We start from the raw sequence: 24217 nt of genomic DNA, 5'->3' as shown, positions 1-24217 counted from the left end.
AAAGCTCCTACTTGAACCACCACTTTGCACCAAAACACACCCACAATGATCTCACAAAACTCAAGGATGCTCTAGGGTTTCGAGATTAGGGTTAGGGCTATGGAGGCTAGGAATGAGCCCACCACATGAAACTTAAGGTGTTTAAATAGGGTGCAAAACCCAAAAATTAGGGTTTCTCAAACAGCTTCCAACTCGTCGATTTCCCTTCACCAACTCGATGAGTTGGTCCTTAAAAACACGCGCCACAAAAGCTTCCAACACGTCGAGTTTATACCATCAACTTGATGAGTTGGACCCTAAAAAGGGAATTTATTTCGATAATTGACCTTCTAGATTCCAGGTGTTACATTATACAATGCTACTTTTCTCTGCTCCTCAAACGGTGAAGGCAGTAATGAGATTTCCAATATTAGTATTCGTTGTTTCGCACGTTGATAATCATGAATCATTTCTAATGCAGTCGTATCAACAAGACGTCGTTGCTCGTCTTCAAGACGTGGTATAACATACTCTATAGGCAACTCATCATCATCGTTCAAGTCACTGGATGTTGGAGACTGAAAATAAAACATACCTAAGTTATATTAATATATTATTTAAAAACCAATGTGCATAAAAGTATTTAATTGTAACATTCCGTTTAAACTAAAATAAATAAATAAAATAAAATAAATAAATAAATAATAAGCCCTAAAACTCCAAGATGTATTTATATTATATTTTAACCCTAAAGTCATATTAAACTAACGGGGTGTACACATTGGGGTGTTAAAAGTTATATTTTCTGGTATTGAGGGTCAAATTGTAACTTATGGACTTGTATTGAATAGATTTTTGGAAGCAGGGGATAAAGAGTAAAATATGGACTTGGATTGAAAAGAATAGAAGGGGGAGGGGCTGGAAGTGTCATAAATGCTATGAAGTTTGAATTGGAGACGGGTTAAGGCCCGTCACCCTCCTCTTGTTCCTTCATTTGAAACAAAGGCACCAAACCCTAACCCTACTTCACTTCTTCAGCCGCCACCTTATCACCCCCTCACCTACAGTCGCCGCCAACTCCTTTGCCACTGTGGTGAGCCGCCAAGGCAACGCCGCCGCTACTGTTACTGACGATTTTGGAGATTGACGATACCGTCGTTTGGACGCCGTGGCAGTGAACGATCGAAAGAAACAAAAGTCGTGGTTGTCATTGCTGTTTTTTCCGGTGGGGGTCGTACACCTTTTCTCTTCTCCGTCTCTTTATGTTCATTTTGTTGCCACCGCCACCACTTCGAGAGGCTATCGTGTGTTGTTGCCAATTGCTCCGTCTACCGCATGCCACCGTGAAAGGGTGGCTGTGTTCGTGTTTCGCAAGTTGGGTGTGTGTGTTGCTGTTGTAACATGATGGATACGTGTGTATGGGTGTTTTGTTGGCCGGATTAGTGAGGAGGACCACCATGGCAGCCAACCATGGTGGATGCCGCCTTTGCTGCCCTTTTCTGCCACCACCAGCCACCGTGTGAGGTGGCTGTGTGTGTGTGTGATATGGTGTGTGTCTTATGGTGTGATGTTGTATGTATAGTCCTTGGACGAAAAATCAAAGAAAACCCACCACCACCGTGAGGTGGTGACTGCCACCGTGAGGAAGGTGAAGGTTCTATGAAACAAGGAAGTACCTTTGGTAAAGGTATAGTGGGTGCATAGGAGGGGATCCGAGTGGACGTGGGAGTCGGATGCAGAGATGCGGGAGCACTATCCAGAATTGTTTGCCACAGCAGACTTCGAGGATGAAGTTTAGTTCAACTGGGGTAGAATTGTAACACCCCGACTCCCAGGTATTTATGTGCACATGTTTGTTGGTTTGGGGGATTGGGTTGAGGCAGGTCCTGCTCTGTGCTGTAGGCCAAGATACCCAGGGCGGACCAGATAGACTGTAGACCCGGTTAGGGCATACTAGTCAGGCCGAAGGCCTGGCGAGCGGTCCGGAAAGGCTGAAGGCCCTGAGAGGCGGTCCATACGTGCCGATGGCTCGGAGTGCGGTCCAGATAGACTGAAGGCATGTGAGGCGGTCCAGTCAGACTGATGGCTCATTATGCATGCTGTGTTTGTTTATATGATATGGGTATATCTGTATGGTGTTGGTATTTTGGGGGAACTCACTAAGCTTCGGGCTTACAGTTGTTAATTTTGTTTCAGGTACTTCTGATGATCGCGGGAAGGCGAAGGCGTGATCGTAGACCTCCTTATGTTTTCATGATTTGATTTTGGGATACTCTGACATTATACTATTTTGAAAACAAGTTTTGTAATAATCATTGGTTTTGAAATGTTTTACAAAGTTTAAATTTGGCATGATTTTTATGGATGTTACAAGTTGGTATCAGAGCCTTGGTTTGAGTGAATTGGAGGAAACACTCATGTGACTCCAGTCTCAAACTAAGGACAAGATTTTAAAATGATTTTTCAAATGGTTTTCAAAATATAAAGGAGGATACAAGTGTACGATCAGTCGGAGCCAACAAGTAGACCCCAAAATACCTTACGGATTATTTGATTTATGTGATATGTTAGAACAGCATGCTAGTACTAGGCTAGGGATCTTCAGAAATTGCATGATAGAATTGCCTGATTATATGATGCCTGATAGCCTAGGGTTTGTCCTTATATGAAATTGACATCATTACTGTAGTTTCTTAGTGTATGCATCAAGGCTGTACATAATTAAGATCTTATAGCCTGAAAATGTTTGGTTTGGCCTTATTTCCTGTTCTTGTTTGATGAAGGTCTTAGGGTAGGATCAGGTATTCGAAAGTCTATAAGGTCCAGCGTTATGTATGGCTAGCATACACTAGTGTTGCAGGGTTGGTGGAAGTTTCATGGGTGGGTGAGTTATTTGGGGGTCAGTCCGCCAATTATGAGATAAGTAGCTTTCCTCTAAGAGTGAGGATTGAGTGCACGCCATGCTTGTATATATAGTGTTAGGGCGTTGTGATGATACTTGAGATAAATATGGGTAGGTGTGGAAGGTAGTATGGGCCCGTACTACTGAAAGCACATGACCCATACACATAGCAAAGAAGTCACAACCCCTAGGGTTTTGTTGGGAGTTGGTTCCTAGATTATTATATGGAGTATCTGATATCTTCCTGGTATATTCTCAGCATGGTGGTTACTCGACGATTTATGACTGGATTCGGCTCAGGATCAGCAGGCGGCAGACAGGAGGCACCAACAGTGCCAGAGACTATCGGCCATATGGGGCCAGACGAGATGGATGCCAGGATTCGGGAGATCCTGCATGATGAGGTTGTTGCGATGTTCCAGTCTCAGTTATCGAAGATGTTTTGGTCTATCAAGACCGCCATGGTAGAGTATTTCGATGAGCGTTATGCAGCCCTTACTGAGGCAGCTGCCGCAACAGCTACAACCTACAACAGCTGTAATGGCAGCAAGGGGGAGGAGCCAGCCGGGCTTTTCAGTATCGAGACTTGGACAACACAAAGCCCCCTACTTTTGATGGGACTCAGGACCCCATCAAAGCCATCAGGTGACTATCTGACGTGGAGGGGTGTTTCTTCACGTGCTCGTGTCCCATTGACCAGAAGGTCAGATGTGCCCTGAACTTGCTGAGGTCTGGGGCAAAGGACTGATGGAGGTTAATGATTGGGTCTTACACTGATGATCAGAGAGTTGCGGTTACTTGGGACCAGTTTAGAGATATGTTCCATGCCCGCTACATTCCACGGGTTGAGCGCGAACGGTTAGCTCAGGAGTTTCTGGGTTTGAGACAGGATGGTGAGACGGTGACGAAGATCACCCGTATGTTCACGGAGAGGGCGATGTTCTGCCCGGAGTTTGATTTCTGAGCAGGCTCAGATGACACGTTATCTGAGCATGCTCAAGACCGACATCCGACAGCTTGTGGCGACCCAGCGTTGTGATACGCTTCTGGATTTGCAGGAGGCCGCTAGGCGACGTGAGCTAGAGATTGAGCTGCAGTTGAGGGAGCAGCGGTAGGCCCCGACACAGTCGCAACCGGCACCAAAGCGGTCTAAGACCGCTGATTCCAGGTCAGGGGGACAGCAGGGCCGCACTTGTGGCAAGTGCGAGAAGGGTCGCTCAGGGGTTTGCCGATCGGGTAGCGCGTGCCGAAATGCGGCAAGGAGGGGCACTTTGTGAGGGATTGTCGCCAGCTATCCCCGGTTCAGGATATGAGGATCTACTACCACTGCCATCAGGTTGCTCACGTGAAGACCAACTGTCCACGACTCGCTGCCAGGCCAGCGCAGGCTCTAGCGCCGGCTACACTGAGGATTACTGACGGGAGTCAGGGTCGAGCAGCGCCCCCGAGGGCTCAGGGACGAGGCTTTCAGCTTACAGCAGAGGAGGCCAGGGCAGTACTAGACGTGGTTGCTGCTATGTTTCTATCCCTTATCTTACTGATTATATCTGTTTTATGCTTATATGTTTGTACCTGTGATTAGTTACGTTTTTAGTGAACTCATTACCTGCTTTGGTATTATTTGACTCGGGAGCGAGTCGGTCGTTTGTCTCTCAGACATTTAGTAGGGAGTTCAGTGTGCTAGTAAGAGAGCTAGAGTGTCCGTTGCGAGTCTCTATCGCCAACGAACACGGGGTGTCCGCTTCTTCAGTCTATCGGGGTTGCGTGTTGGAGATCTTCGGGGTATCTTTCCCGATAGACTTGATTCCGATTCCCATGGGGGATGTGTGTGTGATCATGGGTATGGACTGGCTTAGTCGCTTCGGTGTCATGATTGACTGCGAGGGTCAGCGAGTGGTAGTTCGAACCCCAAGTGGGGGAGAACTGATTGTCTACGGCGAGGGCACCAGATTGGGTTATCTAGCGTATGTGGTGGATACGCGGGTCAGGGATCAGGTTTTAGTATCAGAGGTTCCAGTGGTTAGGGAATTTGCTGACGTGTTCCCGGAGGAGTTACCCGGAGTGCCTCCGGAGAGGCAGGTCGAGTTTAGGATCGACCTAGTGCCAGGTGCGGCCCCTATCGCCAAGGCGCCGTACCGGTTGGCACCACCAGAAATGCAGGAGTTGTCGTCGCAGCTGCAGGAACTGCTGGGCAAGCAGTTCATTCGTCCGAGCAGTTATCCGTGGGGAGCGCCGATTCTCTTCGTCAGGAAGAAGGATGGTTCACAGCGGATGTGCATTGACTATCGAAAGTTGAACAAGTTGACGGTGAAGAACCATTATCCACTCCTGAGGATAGATGATCTTTTCGATCAGTTGCAGGGAGCATCTTGGTTCTCTAAGATAGACCTTAGGTCGGAGTACCATCAGGTCAGGGTTAGGGAGGAGGACGTGGAGAAGACCGCGTTCCAGACTAGTTATGGACATTACGAGTTCGTGGTGATGCTGTTTGGGCTCACCAACGCTCCAACAGTGTTTATGGACTTGATGAATCGGGTCTGCAGACGATGCTCGATCGCCCGGTCATCGTGTTCATAGACGATATATTGGTGTACTCCGAGACCCGAGAGCAGCATGAGGAACATCTACGGGAGTTATTGGGAGTTCTGAGGCGAGAACGACTTTATGCCAAGTTCTCGAAGTACGAGTTTTGGTTACGTGAGGTTCAGTTCCTTGGACATCTCGTTAACCAGGAGAGGATTTTGGTCGATCTGGCCAAAATCGAGGATGTTATGCGGTGGGAGGTTCCGAACTCCCTCAGAGATCAGGAGCTTCTTGGGATTGGCAGGGTACTACCGGAGATTCATACATGATTTCTCCAGGATGGTAGTACCCCTCACTTGTCTGACGAGGAAGGGGGTGGATTTCCGGTGGGGCCCCGAGCAGCAGAGGGCGTTTGAGACCCTCAGACAGTGACTATGCGAGGTTCCAGTCTTGACTCTACCGGAAGGAGTTGAGGATTTTGTGATATTCTGTGATGCATCCATCACAGGACTGAGAGTGGTCCTTATGCAGAGAGGACGAGTGATAGCCTACGCATCGCGGCAGCTGAAGCCGCACGAGACGAGATACCCTACTCATGATCTGGAGTTGGGAGCGGTGGTATTCACTCTCAAAATTTTGGGGACATTACCTCTATGGGGTCCGTTGTACCATATACACGGACAACAAGAACCTGAGACACATCATGGATCAGCTGAACCTGAACATGAGACAGCACAGGTGGTTGGATGTAGTCAAGGACTACGACTGTGAGATCCTTTACCACCCAGGTAAAGCGAACATGGTTGCAGAAGCTCTGAGCCGCAAGTCAGTTGGATCTTCTATACCAGTGACGTGTATGAGGATATCAGTGGATTCTCCACTTGTGAGCTTGATCAGGGAAGCTCAGGCAGAGGGTATGTGTCAGGGGAACTGGAAGCTTGAGAGGATTAGGGGTGAGAACACCCGGTTTATGCAGGATAGCCAGGGATTATTGACCTATTGTGGTCGGGTCTGGGTTCTAATGTCTGGTGGGGTCAGACAGATTATATTGGAGGAGGCTCATAAGTCTCGCTTCTCTATTCATCCGGGGGCCACCAAGATGTACCGTGATTTGCGATTGAGTTACTGGTGGCCGTGCATGAAGCGGGAGATCACTTGGTACGTTGAGAGGTGCTTGACCTGCAGGATGGTTAAGGCCGAGCACCAGAGGCCACATGGCAAGCTTCAGCATCTAGAGATTCCCATGTAGAAATAGGAGAAGATCATGGTGGACTTCATCACTAAATTGCCGAGAACGACAAAGGGGTTCGACGCTATATGAGTCATCGTGGATCGATTGACCAAGAGTGCTCATTTTCTGCCCATTCGGGAGAGCTCATCGGCCGAGAAGCTAGCCGATGTGTATATACGCGAGATTGTCGCTTGCCATGGGGTTCCGGTCTCTATCGTGTCAGACCGTGATGTTCAGTTTACCTCCCGTTTCTGGCAGAAGTTCCACGAGTAGCTGGGCACATGACTGCACTTCAGTACAGCCTATCATCCACAGACAGATGGCCAGAGTGAGCGGACCATATAGACTCTCGAGGATATGATGAGAGCTTGCGTTATTGACTTCGGTGGGAACTGGGACTCCTACCTACCCCTTGCAGAGTTCTCCTATAACAACAGCTTTCACTCCATCATTGGTGCTCCACCTTATGAGCTGTTGTATGGATGGAGATGTCGCACCCCAGTCTGTTGGGGCGAGGTTGGTCACAGGGTGATGGTTCGGACCGAGGTAGTCCTGCAGACTACCGAGATGATTCACCAGATCAGACAGCGGTTGCAGACCGTGCAGAGTCGGCAGAAGAGTTACGCCGACCGGCGCCGATCTGAGTTGGAGTTTCAGGTCGGTGACATGGTACTCCTGAAGGTCTCACCCTGGAAGGGTGTGATTCGCTTCAGGAAGAGGGGGAAGTTGGGTCCCCAATATATCGGCCCATTCAGGATCGCTGCCAGGGTTGGCAAGGTGGCGTATAGATTAGATCTCCCTAAGGAGCTTAGTCAGATCCAAAACACTTTCCATGTTTCACAGTTGTGGAAGTGCATTCTGGACGAGGAGGCAGTAGTGTCATTTGATGATATTCAGGTCGACGAGCGCCTGAATTACGTGGAAAGGCCAGTGGTTGTTCTTGAGAGGAAGGTGAAGGTTCTACGAAACAAGGAAGTACCTTTGTTAAAGGTACAGTGGGAGCACATGAGGGGATCCGAGTGGACGTGGGAGCCGGAGGCAGAGATGTGGGAGCACTATCCAGAATTATTCGCCTCAGCAGACTTCGAGGACGAAGTCTAGTTCAAGGGGGGGGGGGAGAGAGAATCGTAACACCCCGACTCCCAGGTATAAAATATAAAAGCTAAAAGTCATATTCTTGGACCTACTCGACGAGTTGGTTGCCCCCAACTCGTTGTGTAGAAACAGATCAGGCCGCGTATTTTATGAGGTCTACCCGACGAGTCGGAGGACCTCGACTCGACGAGTAGGAGCTGGAAAATGAAACCCTAATTTTTAGGGTATGCACCCTATTTAGAGGACCTTAAGTCCTTTCCTCCAGCCCCTTACCACCTCTTGACGGCCAGTAGAAACCCTAAACAGCTTAGACCTTGTTCTTGAGTGTTTGTGAGGATTAAAGAGTGTTTTTGGTGCATTTTGTGAAGAAGGCTTGAAGTATAAGGAGCTTGGAGCAAAGAGGAGCTTATGGATCTGACTCTACTTCGTCTTGGCATCATTTTGAAGGTAACAAGTCGTCACCTTGGCTTATCTTTAGCTAGATCTCTTCATGCTTAGGTTTTGGGCCATCTTTAGTATATTTGGGAGTCATTTCGGGTATTGGGTATGATCTGAAGTTGTAACTTCAGATCTGGACTCCTTTTGGTCCCTATAACCATAAAGTTATCTGATTTAGCAAGCTTGGGCCTTTCTATTTGGGTTAAACCTTTACCTTAGCTTGGTTTTGGCATTTAGGACCGTGCATGCACGTAAAGTTTGCAACTTTACGTGGAAACCATGCCCTAGGAGGTTAGATCTGCAATATGGAGCTTTAGGGTGGCTTAAAAACGTCTAGATAAGAAATGGACTGCATGAACTCGAAGAGTCGCATAGCCGACGTATTTGATTCTGCATGAACTCGGCGAGTCAGTAAGAGGACTCGACGAGTCAGTTAGGGTTTTCCCCGACATCTGGACACGCATGGACTCGACGAGTGGTTGGAAACCCGACGAGTTAATTAGGGTTTTGGTGATTTCTGGGTTCTTAAGGAGCTCGACGAGTTGCTAGCTGCACTCGACGAGTCGGGTCAACATGGACTGTTGACTTTGATCATTGACTTTGACTTTGACCAAGGGTTGACCAGTTGGACTTTTGAGGGTATTTTGGTAATTTGGGATTCTAATGGACTTGGTCCTATGGTGGTTATAGGTGGTTGAGTTTGTGACAACGATTCAGGAGTTTGATCTTATCACTACAGTTCGACATTGTGAGGTGAGTTCTTCTCACTATATCAACAGGGTCTAAGGCACCAAGCCCGACCCTTTATGATTTGTATCCTGGTTTTAGGATGGTTTCTATGTTAGTGATATGTTAGATGATATCCTGGTTATAGGATTATGCTATGTTACTGATCTGTTAGATCAGTTTCCTGGTTATAGGATGGTTGCTATGTTAGTGATCGGTTAGATCGGTATCCTGGTTATAGGATGGTTTCTATGTTAGTGATCTGTTAGATTGGTATCCTGGTTATAGGATGGTTGCCATGTCAGTGATTTGTTGATCTGAATGAATATTTGTATGTAACACCCCGTTTATTTATTAGATAAGTAAATAAATTAATGATCGAGTTATAGCCTTATAATCAATAATTATATAGCGAGGTGTGATTTCGAGGAGCTAATTGTCATAATTTTTAAAGTTGGGGGTTAAAAGTGTAAGTTCTGGATTTAATTTGAGAAAGGTTTCAGAAGTCAGGGTGCGTTTGGTAATTAATGGATTTAAATTGAAAAGATTTGAAGGCTTAGGGGGTGATTGGTAATTTAAGGACTTATTATGAAAGAAATTTAGGGATTCAGGGTTTAAATGGTAAATATTGGCCTTGCTTTGAAAGAAAATGTGAAGGGAGGGACTATTTGTGGCATTATGGAAAAATTCTTAAGGGCGTCGGGTATTTAGGGAACAAACCCTAACCCTAATCGACCATTTTTGCAGCCGCATCTCTCCACCCTTGTCCCTCCAGCCGCCACCCTCACCTCCCAACCTCCGTCCGCCGCCACCTCCATTGCTGAGGTCGAAAGTCGCCCCCACAACACCGCTGCCGAGACAGAGTCCGTCGGAGACCGCTGCGGCTCATACCATCGATGAAGTCATGAACCAGGGTGGCTGTCGTTGCCACTGTCGGGGGTAGCGTAACCCCTTCCTCCTCTAACCGGTCGCCGACTGATGGCCGTGGCCGCCGGTGCTGCTATCCACGAAGCTGAGGACATCGTTACTCTCTTCATCCGGTCGCCGGTATCACGCGTCGAGTGCCAAACAATCCCCGCTGCTGTTCTTTCTCTCGGAAGATGGAACCGTCGCTAGTGCTGGCGGTTAGCTTGCGGCTGTTCGTTGTGGCCACTACTTGTTCCCTTCTTTCGTGCCTCCGTTGCTGCGCCCTAACGCCTCCTGTCGCCGATAGCTGATGTTGCTGTCCGTTACCGGTGCTGCTACCGTCGCCTTACGCCACCAGGTGGGTGGCTGGAGTGCATCTCGCAATTTGTAGCGTGTGTGTGTTTATCTTTTGTGTATTTGTGTGACAACCCGAAAATTTTTCCTCGTAATTCCAGCCATTCAATTCAACCGAGTGTCAGACCCGTTTCTGCTATCAGTTAGCATTGTTTAGAGTCTGTTTAAGGGTTCTAAGCCTAGTACACTTAAGGATTGGGTGTAGGGTTGTATCAGCTTAAATTCATCGAGTTGAAATCGAGCCGGAAACTCCATGACAAGGAGTTTACGGCCGCAAACTAGGAGTTTACGGCCGAAACTCTTGGTGGCCATAAACTATCCTCCATATATGAGAGTTTACTTCATTTTTCTTCATTTCTTCAAGTCCTAGCCTCAAACTTCCATTCTCTCTCAAGTATCATCGAGTTCTTCATCCCCGATCTTCAAAAACGTAAGTGATTCTTCCATCTAGTTGTTGTTATTCTTCTTAATCATGAATCACCCTTTGATTCCAACCATGAAAATCGTCTTTTTGGTTAGATCTTCAAGATCATCAACTTTCACCAAGAACATACACTTGTTCTTGGTGGCCGAAAACCCCTTTTAAGGCTTCAAAATCGTGAGTATTCCTTTCATACACTTGCTACCTAGTAGAATCATTAGCCTAAATACCTGGAACAAACGATTTGAGGATGATCTCCAGAAGTTTACGGCCGTAAACTCCCTTGGCCGTAAACTCCCTAGACCGTAAACACCCTAGACCGTAAACCCCTTGGCCGTAAACACCCTAGACCGTAAACATCATGGCCGTAAACACCTATGTGTGGCCGTAAACTCCCCTTTAATGAGTCACATGTGATTCTAACACTTAGTCCAGGTGTTTCTTAGTCCCTAAGGGTGTTTCCTTACATGTTAGTTGCTTTAAACACTAAATTCATGCTAATATATGCCATTATATGTCATTAGGACTCGTTTATGTCTCGGGGATTCATTCGTGGAACTTCTCATCCTTACGCGCACATTCGTTTGAATCACCCACATAAGGTGAGTTCATACCCCTATAATCACTCTTTTAAATTGTTTTAAATGCTTTTAAGGGGGGGGGGGGAATACAAGTTGAACACAATGATAATTGTGTAGATGTTTGTTATAAACTTCTTTCAAAAGATTGCTTATGTTTTTATAAGTGATCAAAACATTTCAAAAACTCTTTTTAAGTTATGTTACTTTATAGTTTATAAAACTCCGTTTTTAAAGTATAATCATAACTTAGTAGATAAATGAGTCTTTTCAGTAACAGTTCAAGTAAACATACTAGTAAAGTATAATAGGTATAGTTTAGGGGTTCAGTTCATACTAGATACTAGAACATACTATAAATAGAAACAAGGAGGTAGATACAATACACGATAACATAAGAGAACATACTATAAAGAGAAACAGGGAGGAAGATACAATACACGATAACAGAAAGAACATACTAAGATACTATAACAGAAAGAACATATTAAGATGCTATAACAGAAGAACAAACTAGGATCTAATTATACCAATAATCACTAACTCATTGTTCTAAACAAAAGGTGATATTAAATTGGGTATACATGATCATATAACTTTAATGTGAATTTACACGGCTTAGCAATATGTTTGCGGAAGTCGCGTTTGGTAACCATAATCTCTTGCAGGGAGAGCGTATAGTATGGGTACTACTCATCACATTATGACCTTAATAAAACAAACTTGTTTTAAGGTAAACAGTACTTCAGGATGTCAATTTAAAAGACAACTGTGTACTTACATTTTCCCATTACTTTCATATTGTGACAGTTCCACTTGAAAGTGAATGCAAACTATTTTCGAGTTAAGATAGTTATAAACTAGGGAAAACTTACATCTTTTCAAACGACAAACAGAACAGTCGAGTCTAGTACATTCAGTAGAAAGGGGCCTATAATGCTAACTTTATGATTCCTTAGTGTATACATTAGGGATATATATTAATCGGATCCGACAGGTAGTAGGATGTGTGCTTTCCGCTTCATTTCCTATTCCTTGTTTGGTTGTGGGCTTAGAGCAGATTCACCTAGCCTACTATCTATTCGATCTTAGCTATATATGTATTCCGTATACACCAAGTAATCATAAGGAGTACCATGTATGGGTCAGGTCATAGGACACTAATTCAATGCACCGTTTTCTAGTACAAAACATACTTTTCAAATAGAACATTTGGTATACAAAACTAGAAACTTACCAGTAAAGGGTTTAATCCATTTTATTAAACCAGTATAACTTAAAGGACCTTAGGTGGTTAATTCTATAATACCTTAGTTTATACATCAGGGTTATATATAATTAATACCCGATAGGTAGTTGGATGTGTGCTTTCCGCCTTACTTCCTGTTCCTTGTTTGGTTGTGGGCTTAGGGCAGATTTACACGACTAACTATCTATTCGATATTAGATTTTATATAACTAGTATAAACTAAGTGATTATAGAAGGAACCATTGTGGTTACCATTTTTACTAAAATAAATAAGGGTTTTCTTAAAGAATGTTTTCATCAAATATAAAGGAACTATTACAGTTAACTCCGTGAGTACCAAGTGCATACGCCAGGGTTATATACAATGATGATCTAACAACCAATGGGTTGGGTGCCTTCCGCCTCATTCCCTGTTCCTTGTTTGGTTGTGGGCTTAGGGCAGATACACACAATCGATTTTTTGTTTTCTCTAGGTTTTATATAACTTGTATCCATTTAGTACTCATAGAAAGGATTGTAAAGTCATTTTTACTTATCTTTCATCAAAGCACGAAATATAGGATTTTCTGGAGGAACAGGCGAACTTTTCTAAAATAACTTACAACTTACTACAACTTTCTTACAACTTACTTACATCACTAAAATCTTATGAACTCACCACCTTAAATGCTGATCTACACTTTCAAAATAACTTGTATTCTCAGGAAACCAGTAGACAGGTACGCGCACTGGGATTCAAAAGATGGAGCAGTATAGCTTCATGTCTTGTTTTGTTATTTACTTTGTAGTCTATGTTATGTGAACCACATACTTTGTAAACACTTTCTTTCTAATGAAATGGTTGTTTATTACTTTGATTACTATGATACATGTCTTGTGATACTAAACATGACGTCCTCCACCCCCGAACGTTTCCACCGTTCCGGTTTTGGGGTGTGACAGTTTGTGTAGTCGGAAAACTAAGGAAGCCACCGCCACCACCGTGAGGTGGTGGCTGCCACCATGAACCACCACCGGCCACCACAAGGGTGGCTGTGTGCGTGTATTATTTTTATGAGTGTGTGTGTGTGTTAATTAGATATTATTGTAATTTGTATTGTAATCCTTAGCGGAATAATGAAAAACAAAATGTCTAAACCACCACCGTAAGGTGGTGGCTGCCGCCACCGGCCGTCGTGTCGGCTGGCGGTGTGCTTTGCCTTGTTGTGTTTGATTCATTTGGGATGCAATGAAACCCTAATGGGCCCAATGAAACCCTAATGGGTCTAATGGGCCTTATTTAATCAAAAGACCTAGATATTGGGCCTATTGGGCTAATATGGGTTGGAAACCCTAATTAGGGTTTGGAAAACCCTAATGCCGTGAAACCCTAATTCGGGACTTATCGGGGCCGCATCGGAATTATTTAATGAACTTAAAATATTAATTAATAATCATTGCAAATTAACCTAAGGCCATGTGGGACTTAATGGATTAAGTCCTTAATGGGTTAAGTAGGAAAACTTAACCCTAATCATCATTTTATGTGAAAACCCTAATTTCACTTGGGCCTTGAGTTGGGCCTTTCGATTGGGATTTGGTAATTGAATTATTAATGGGTCATCCAAGAATGATCAGATGGACTAGAATATGTTGTTGGGCTTTAGGGTAAGGCCCATGTGAAGGTCTGGGCCCAATTTGGAAAATTGGGCCATAGATGGGCCATAGTTTAGGCCTTAAGGATTATATGATATTGGGCCATTGGAGTGTCAAATGGTGGACCGGAAGAAATGGTTGGGCCTTTGAATAAGACCATGTAAAGGCTTGGGCCCAATTTGGAAAATTGGGCCATATGTTGGGCTTTGGCCCATTACTCGACTTTTGGGCCTTTGGAGTGTGATTTGGACCTTGGGCTTGGTACCCAATTTTTAATTGGGTATTGTTTGATATTGACAGTTCGGGAATCTGTCAACCAACAGCTGGAGTTTTATTCGCGGGACTTCAGCAGTGTCAGGTGAGTCTTCTCACCATACCAATAGGTCTAAGGCACCAATGTCGGCCCATTTTATGATATGTGATATGCTAGCTGATTATGTGTTTTGTTAGTATGACGTTTGCATGGAAGACCTCGGGGGGTTCCCGAGGCAGTAGACTAAGACCATGTGGGGGTTCCCATGGCAATTAGTTATATGTGTTATGTGGTATGCTAGCTAATATGTGATATGTGGTATGTTAGATATTCTGTGATATGTGATGTGCTAGTTGACTCTGTGTTGCTTGCATGGAAGACCTCAGGGGGTTCCCGAGGCAGTGGGATATAAGACCATGTGGGGGTTCCCATGGCGTTCCAGGCTAAGACCATGTGGGGGTTCCCATGGCAGTTGGATATAAGACCATGTGGGGGTTCCCATGACTTTCCTAGTTAAGACCACGCGGGGGTTCCAGTGGCACCCGGTGTAAGACCTTGGAGGGTTTCCATGGCTTCCCTATATGTTTATATGTATGGCTTGTATAGTTGATATGATTTATGTGATTATGTGAATAAAACCTTGGAGGGTTTCCATGGCATCTTCATATGTGTATATGCATGCTTATGCAATTGGTATGGATTATGTGGTAGAGATAACTTTTATAGCTAATATGATATGTGTTATGTGGATTATTTGTGGGGTATGCTCTGTTGGGTTTTGAGCATTCTAACACTCCTATGGTGTACATGCAACCCTATAAACCTTGGATCTATGTTTTCTCTATTATACATGCAAATATTAACTATTCCAAGGTTTCATCCTAACTAGCATATTATGAAGCACCTATACTACAAAGTTCTAGTTAGATGACATACCTTTTGATGTAGCTTGTTGTCTTCAAGCTTTAAGAGCTTAGCCCCAATAGTGTGGAAGCCTCAAATGGAATCACAAATCACCAAAACACCTTGGAAGAACTTGAGAGAATATGTATGCACACTAAAATCGGCCCACTCTTATTTTCACACACTTGTTCCAATTTTGTGAGCCAAGGACCCCTTTATATATTATGGAGGATTAGGGTTACATCCATGTAAACCCTAATACCCATGACCTTTCATTTACATAGGATCAATGGGTTAAAAGCTCCATGGACCATCCATGAAAGCTTAGCCCAACCTAAATGAACTTGGCCCATTCCATATATATAAGAGTCCATATTTAATTAGTTCTTTTTGATCACTTAATTAATTCTAAATTAATTCTTGATCAATACTAATTAAATAATATGATTCCATATTAATATATTAGAACTTATAATATATTAATATAAATCATAAATATACTATTCTCAAAAGACTATCCATATAAATTGTGCCGGTGAAGTGCACCCCAAATGGACCATGCCGGGTCGGGTCAAGTACATACCAAATATAGTTATGGACTTAGACATTAATCCAACAGTCTCCCACTTGGATAAGTCTAAAACTATTATTGAGTATGACTTCAAAACCTAACTGGCAATCGTAGCTCTTAAATCCGCTGTCGAACTCTGACCTTGTCAATGACTTGTCCATTAGATAAGGGATCATATATTCCTCCATTCTAGATATCATATGGACTGAGACATGGATTATAATCATTCTCTCTGTCCATTTGTTCTTTCCCGATTTTCGATTTATGATGACTGACTGATTGAACAAATCAAATCAGTCCTGGCTTGGCCAAGCACTCACATGTGTCATCGCTAAATCATCGAGGGGCCCACATATATCGCTTTTATCCCGAAGGTAAAAGGAATGGATAAACTTCGACTCATATGGCTTGTTCTACTACTTGTTGAATCATACACAAAGGCACGTTTTATAACATCGAGTTACCAATGCGTTTTCGTGCAATCAATGTATAACCAACTCATAGTAACAACTCATATCTCTAGGTTTTAAGAATATAAGATATTATCGTCTCATGATCACTCGTGATAAAATCCATGAAGTGATTCAAATGAGCGTGGGTTGAATCCAATACTCAGAACTTATGAGCACTCATGAGTGTTGTAGCACCACTTTGTCCACCAACTTGGACCTCTACAAACCAACCCATGACAGTCTTGATTCATATCTACTTCCAACATATGACCGACTGTGGATGGTTTGAATAACTTAATCATTCAGGAAGAGCGACTTAGTTATTCTGGAAGTCAAAACATGCAAAGTGAAACACAAGAATAAATGAATCAAATATGGTATCAAACCCTATGAATATAAATAAACACTTTTATTTATCACCATACTGATTACTCATTATTCATTGTTTCGGTTTTATCAAATTTATACTTGAATTAAAAACACTAGTTGTCCCATGCTCCAAGCATGTACACTATGTTTTTCTTAAACAATAGCTTTGCCATACACCAAGTATGCACTCTATGTTTGTCTATGATCCTTACTTTGTTAAATAAACCAATTGAACATAATTTCAATGATTCTAATTTCACACTCCCAAATCCTTATCGAAAAATGTGAGAATTTCAAATTCCTATCATTTATCGAAATCTGTTTAGATTTTAAACTTATATGCACTGACCCTCCTGTAATGAATATGTACAAAGTCACAAAGACTTGTCAACAGTCATTATAAGGTATTCCAATGGAGATCAACTCCATGGAAACTAAGTCTCATATTCAAAGTACATTGCTTTGGACATGCTTCTTGCATTAAGTTTTCTAATCTTACACAGATAACTTCCACCTATGGAGACAACTCCATATTCTCATTTTGACTATCACTTCTGAATAAGAGATGCCTCTTTTCAGAATATGTCAATATGGTCCTTCCAAAATTAGCACTATACTTCCAACTGTCCCTGAGCAACCAATCTTTGGTAAACCTCAGATTGTCCTCGACAATTGCTTAATCATTTTAGTCATATCCAATTCTAGACCTTTTCCCTTCTTAATGCCTCTGGGCATTTGGAAAAATTTAGAAATGACAAATATTATAGCACATGCAATCGATCCTGTACCCAAAGCAGACATGATTCTAGACCAGTCTTTTGCTACAATATTTTTATTTGCCATGTTTTCAAAATTTGACTATGAAGAGGGATGCCGTAATCATAATCGAATTTTGAGAACGCAATATATAGAATTTCCTTAAGTTGAACCAATCCAACATGAAATTCATATATATATTCTTGACTAAAGATGATTAAGGTCTCAATCTAAGCCTTTAGAACTGAAATGAAGTATATCCTCTCCTTTAATTATAGCAAAACAACTTTTTCAATCCCTGCAGCCTCACGAATTGAAACTTTTGTTTTCTATAATTAACATTGCTAACTTGCAACACTAACAATAATTATCATGCTCCCACTAACATGATGATTATTAGCATAACACTTATGCTCCCACTAGCTTTGACATGTACTCAGAAATCAGTTGAACTTCTAGAAATCAATACTTTATTGACTTTCTTACCAAAGTTCAGATTTCTGATACCAGATGCTTTGATAAAACTTTATCAAAATCATACACCTTTCCTTAGATAGCATGCATGTATGTCTAAATAATTTCAGAACTATGAAAAGGGATGCCGTAATCATAGTCTCAATTGTTTAGATCTTTTGCCATCTGCTTCAAATCTACTTGGTGGAAGTGTTTCCTCACCATCATTTTCATGAATCGGAGAGAAACCTTATGACCCTTAGATTTTATGGTGTATGTGTTCTTATCCATGTGAATCGTCAAAACGATAGTCATAAGACAAGGCTAATGACAAATCCAAACTCATATGGACTGAACTTATGCAATCTTAACTTCTTGCCACCTGGCAGTACAGGGCCTGCCATTGCTTCCAAGTTGTTATGCAACCAATTGAGAACTTTCAGAACTCCTATGCAAAGCCAACTTTAACTGGAATGGGCACAGAATATGTCAACACGATAGGTTATAAACCTCAAGTCGTGTGCTAGTGAAGAACCTCAGGTTTTATTCTTGATTAGTTCTTGAAATTCTTTTTAGGATCTTTAAGACTCCCACTATCCTCTTGACATATAAGACTATCTTGCCAAATATTCAAGAGATAGTGCAGATTCTTTATCAAGACAAACACTTCACACAATTGGCCTTAGTTGGTCTTTGTTTTATCCAAAACATCACAACTTACCAATTTCAAATGTACAAGAGTAGGACACTTTTACTCTTACATTTGACAAGTGTTTTAAACCTTTCTTTAAGATATGTCACTCAAGTTACAATCTTGGAGTATGACTCTAAGAATTGTTTTGGAACTAAGTATGACTCATCTTCCTGATCTAACCATTTCAACAATTCATGACTCCTCTTCTTAGTCATAAGAATGCACTAAGATGACCTTTAGAGGACTAATTGTGATATGATTTCTAAATCATTAAGATGATCACAAACATGATACTAAACTACTCTCCCATCTTTTCAGATTTGAGAAACTTTTATCTTTCTGCCTAATTTGATTCTTCCCATTCGTTCTGCCATACATTGAGACTTTTCCAATGTTTCAGAATTATACTTAAACTTGTAAGTATAACCATATTTACTAAACTTTAGTAAATCAAATAGTCTTAACGAGCTTTGTGGTGGACATGACCAGTGCACAAGAATGTGTACTCGATCCCTTTAGTCCTTCACTTGACTCACACATCCATGTGAACAAGTAATTAGTCTTGATTTTCCAATGCTTGAAAGTTCTCATTCATCATACTATTCAACTTGCATGATTCCAAGTTTCGGTCCAATTGAAACTTGGGCGATGAGGAACTTTCCTGATTTGGTAAATTTAGACACTACCACAAATGAAAGAATCAAGTCCATTTTCCAATATTGCTGTCAGTGGAATCATATAAGCAACAATTTTCCACAAATGCCATTGTAAGGATACTTCAAATAAATAAAATCAAAAATTTCCTTTTATTTTAAAAACTTTGCGGAAAAATTTATCCTTACAATCCATATGAAAACCTTGTTGTTATATATTCCTAAGCAATGTGTCATAACTCCTAAGTAACAGCTTCAAAATTCTGATGCGATCGAAGTCCATCTTCGCGATTAGAAGCAGCATATACTTCCTTCAAGCTTTCTCTCTTTTCTTTGATTCTTATAACATCACCATGTGACTCAGTCATATTATGTAATAAGAATCTCCAAATAGGAGCTTAACAGAGTTAGACAATGGACTTTACCTGAAGTGGAGTCAAACTTATTGACTTTAACATCCTTAGGTAAATTTGGCAGCTTCGCAAACAGTGCCCCTTCCTTTGGCAATTTTAACAAATGGACCCTTTAGTAATGGTACTATCTCAAACTTAGCCTTTCTCTTTACCATTTGGTCAACCAGGTTGACTATGGCCAATCCCTTTCCATTGGGAAGAGAATGCTTTTTCTGGATTTCCAGTGTCACCATTGTCACTGTCCATAAAGTTTTTGGGAAGTTGATCTTCTAATCAAATTTGCTTTACTATCGTTCCAAATCATTGCTGATTCAGCAGCACCAAGCAAATAGATATGATCATTAAGGTCCATGTCATAGTCTGTTTCATAGTAGTCCCAAAGGAACTCACTATGTGACTTAGAAAGTGATTGAACATCCAACTTTCTCAAGACTTTGACACCCAACTCTCCCGGCTTATCAATATGTGACTTCATCTCTAAGATATGATCACACATAGACCTTGCTTGCCATTAGGGCTTGAGTGACCTTGAACTTGTGGGTTAGGGAGAATAATTGGAGGAGGTGGAGGAAGAGAAGTATGACTTCCATGAGCCAAACTCGGGAAGTCATATTCATTAAGAAAGCTTGGTTTGGGAAGATCATTGTTGTCTAAACCAGACATCAACAATGGGAGAAATTCACGTAAAGTTGATTTAAGTCCTTAATATAACACCCAATATGATATATTAAGGCTAGGACCCAACAAACTATTTTATAACTTGGAAGAGGGATGCCGTAATCCAAGCTATAAAATATTTGAAGGTAGGTGAATGACGATTCACCAATTTCCACCAAGATAAACGAAATGTATTATTAGGTTTTAATTGGTTTTGAAACTCCTAGATTCTTTTGAGATTCATTGAACTTTTCAATGGCATGTTTCAATCTCGAGTGTGCCCTTCAGGTTTTGTGACTGGGATGTCGAGGATCACAAAACAAGGTGTGAAGTAACCATGCAAATATACTTGGTACCCTTAATATTTACCCCTCAATCGATGTGCCGGTTAACCACACACGCTCCACCGATGCTATGATAAACATTAAGTTACCCTTTGCCTACCTTGTTAAATCAAGCTAGTGTGTCGGTTAACCACACACGCTCCACTAACTGACTTAAGAAAGTGCAAAGTGTAATTTCATGGGTTAGCACCAAATTCACATTTTCCTAAGTAACTAAGATTGGGAATTTATAAATGTTTAGTTACTTAGTATTTGTCATTAATACTTTTAATGAAGGGATAATTATAGTCCTTGTCCTACCCGTTCGGCTAACGACCCTCCACCGGTCAAGGAAGCGGTGGGTGAGAGTGGACACCCATTAAACTGCCATTTTATAGGCAGTAACCTTATACCCCCCTTATAGACCGGCTTCGTGAATGAGGCCTACTAATGGTAAGACGACTTGCTCTTATACATATATATAAATATTATTAACTTATAATATTATAAAGTATAAGGGTTGAATTTTAACTTTTAAAATTCTAAGGGCTTAACTTGGAATTAAAGTATTCATGGGAAAACTTTACAAATTCCAAAACTTGAGGGCAAGTTTTTGAAACTATTAAAAAAATTTCATTTCATAACTTATGAGTTTAATGGTTCATTAAAATGAAGACTCTTCATTTTTTTATGTAACCTCTTATTCTTTAATAACACTTTTAAAGAAGTGACTCTTAAACATCCATAACTTGCGGACAAGTTATGGAGTCATAATACTATTTAATGAAAAAGACTCTTCATTTTTTTTATGTAACCTATGACACTTTTATGAGTTTTAAGATTCATAAATGTGACCTTTTATGTAACTTGAGGACAAGTTACAAAAACACATTTTATGAACTACCTCTAGATTAATTAGGATTGAAAACAACTAAAACACAAATTTTTTTTTCATTAATCTAAACTAACTCATAAATCAAGGAAACACAAAAAAAAATAACTTTTGGATTCCATAACTTATGGAGTTTAATGTTTTGTTTTATGATGAAACTTTTCATGTTCCATAACTTAAGAACAAGTTATGGAATTCTTTAAAACATTAAGACCAAGTTTTGTAACTCCATGAAAAATTTTCAATCAATTTTTTTAAACCTTTTCATATCCATAACTTATGGAGGTTTCAAAAAACTCTTTAGATCAAACTTTTAAAACTAATAAAATAATCATATCATTTTATCTTTTACTAAATTTAACCTAATTCAACTCATATAGCAAATGATTCAAATTTTACAAATAATTAGTTTTTCACAAAAACAAGTAATTATCTTAAAATTTGACAAACGTCATGTTTTTTTTCCTTTTTTTTCAACTTTGAAAATAAAACATTTGCATCAATATAACAGAAAACAACCCATGGCTCTGATACCACTGTTGGGTTTTGAGCATTCTAACACTCCTATGGTGTACATGCAACCCTATAAACCTTGTATCTATGTTTTCTCTATTATACATGCAAATATTAACTATTCCAAGGTTTCATCCTAACTAGCATATTATGAAGCACCTATACTACAAAGTTCTAGTTAGATGACATACCTTTTGATGTAGCTTGATGTCTTCAAGGTTTAAGAGCTTAGCCCCAATAGTGTGGAAGCCTCAAATGGAATCACAAATCACCAAAACACCTTGGAAGAACTTGAGAGAATATGTATGCACACTAAAATCGGCCCACTCTTATTTTCACACACTTGTTCCAATTTTGTGAGCCAAGGACCCCTTTATATATTATGGAGGATTAGGGTTACATCCATGTAAACCCTAATACCCATGACCTTTCATTTACATAGGATCCATGGGTTAAAAGCTCCATGGACCATCCATGAAAGCTTAGCCCAACCTAAATGAACTTGGCCCATTCCATATATATAAGAGTCCATATTTAATTAGTTCTTTTTGATCACTTAATTAATTCTAAATTAATTCTTGATCAATACTAATTAAATAATATGATTCCATATTAATATATTAGAACTTATAATATATTAATATAAATCATAAATATACTATTCTCAAAAGACTATCCATATAAATTACGCCGGTGAAGTGCAACCCAAATGGACCATGCCGGGTCGGGTCAAGTACATACCAAATATAGTTATGGACTTAGACATTAATCCAACATGCTCTGGGGAACTCACTAAGCTTCGTGCTTACAATTTTGTTTATGGTTTCAGGTATCATGGTTTTGGAAAGGAAGGGCTCAGCTTGATCGCATTGCACACACTCATGTTTTCCGCAACGAATGATTTTGGGATGAACTCTGATAAATGTTTTAATTAACAATGTTTTGGAATGTTTGGAATAAATGGTATCTATGTTTGGGTTATATTAAAATGAAATTTTTACCCTTGATTTTTGGGTCGTTACAAGTTGGTATCAGAGCCTTGGTTTGAGGGATTCAGACATACTTCCGGGTGAGTCTGAACTCAAACCGAGGATCTGTAAAGTTTTAAAAAGGAAATGCTTTTAAGTAAATAATTTTTAAGAGAAGAAAGGGTGTGGTGCATGCAATCAGCCGAGCTCAAGTAAGTTTCCCCAGGATACCCACATTTGTTATCTGTTATGATTTGATTATGAGTCTGTGAATCGCATGCTAGTTAGGGCTAGGGGAGATACCTGTGTATGTTGTATTAACTGGTAGACTTGCATGCTAGTGCTGAGTAGTCAGCAATAGGTTGGCCTGGTATGTGGTGCTTGTAGCCATGAGGATATTGGATGTCATGCTGGAATGAGAGTGATAATTGGTATTTGTAATTGCAATGTGTATGTTTTGAATGATTGACTTGGCCTTATTTCCTGTTCCTTGTTTGGTTGTGGTCCTAGGGTAGGGTCTATTATTCGACAGTCTATTAGATCCTGTTCTGTGTATAATTTTCATGCATAAGGCAGCCGACAGCAAGGGTGGATGTGGACAGCATGGGTCGTGGTTTATGGGTCGACTGTTTTATGATAGTTCGTGGGTCGAGGATTACCCTAGGGTAAGCCCAGGATGAGATTAGTGACATGAGTCACCTGATTGCGAATTGTATGCATAGGTAGAATTGTTTGTTTGGAATATATGATTAGTTTTCCGTTGTTCGAATGTTGCTTGCTTTGTGCTTTGTGGTACTTCTAGCAATGCGAGCTCGCTACTAAGTGAATATGGTAGGTCACATGTGGCACAGGTTGGATAATCTCAGAGTGATGAATTTGGCCCTATTACGCAGCTCTTGTTTGAGTCTAACCGTTCTAGGATTGAGTCTTTTACTTGAAGGATTATCTGATCTCTGCTACATGTGGCTATATTCATAAGGTAGCTAGTTGACATTACTGGGAATCTTTCAGCAGTTGAGGACTGGGTAGGTTGGGAACCTAGGGGGAGCCTAGTAGGTGCTTCGGTGAATATTGTGATGTTGTTTAGCAGATATTTGGTACATCATGGGAGTAGGTGACTTAGAGGATTCAAGATGATTCCGGAGGAAAGTATGGATAGGTGTGGAAGATAGTATTGGGCCCGTATTACTGAAAGCACAAGATCCATACTCGAATCGGGAAAAGTCTTGGAGAATCTAAGAAGCCTGGGAAGGAGAATTCTTGGTTATGATTGGACTGTGGGGATAGCTGCTATGCAAAATGCGGATGAG

The sequence above is a fragment of the Lactuca virosa genome, chromosome 2, assembly GCF_052849685.1.
Source record: "Lactuca virosa cultivar CGN04683 chromosome 2, Lactuca_virosa_CGN04683_v6, whole genome shotgun sequence".
Lineage (NCBI taxonomy): Eukaryota > Viridiplantae > Streptophyta > Magnoliopsida > Asterales > Asteraceae > Lactuca > Lactuca virosa.
Note: the sequence above shows the minus strand (reverse complement) of the source record.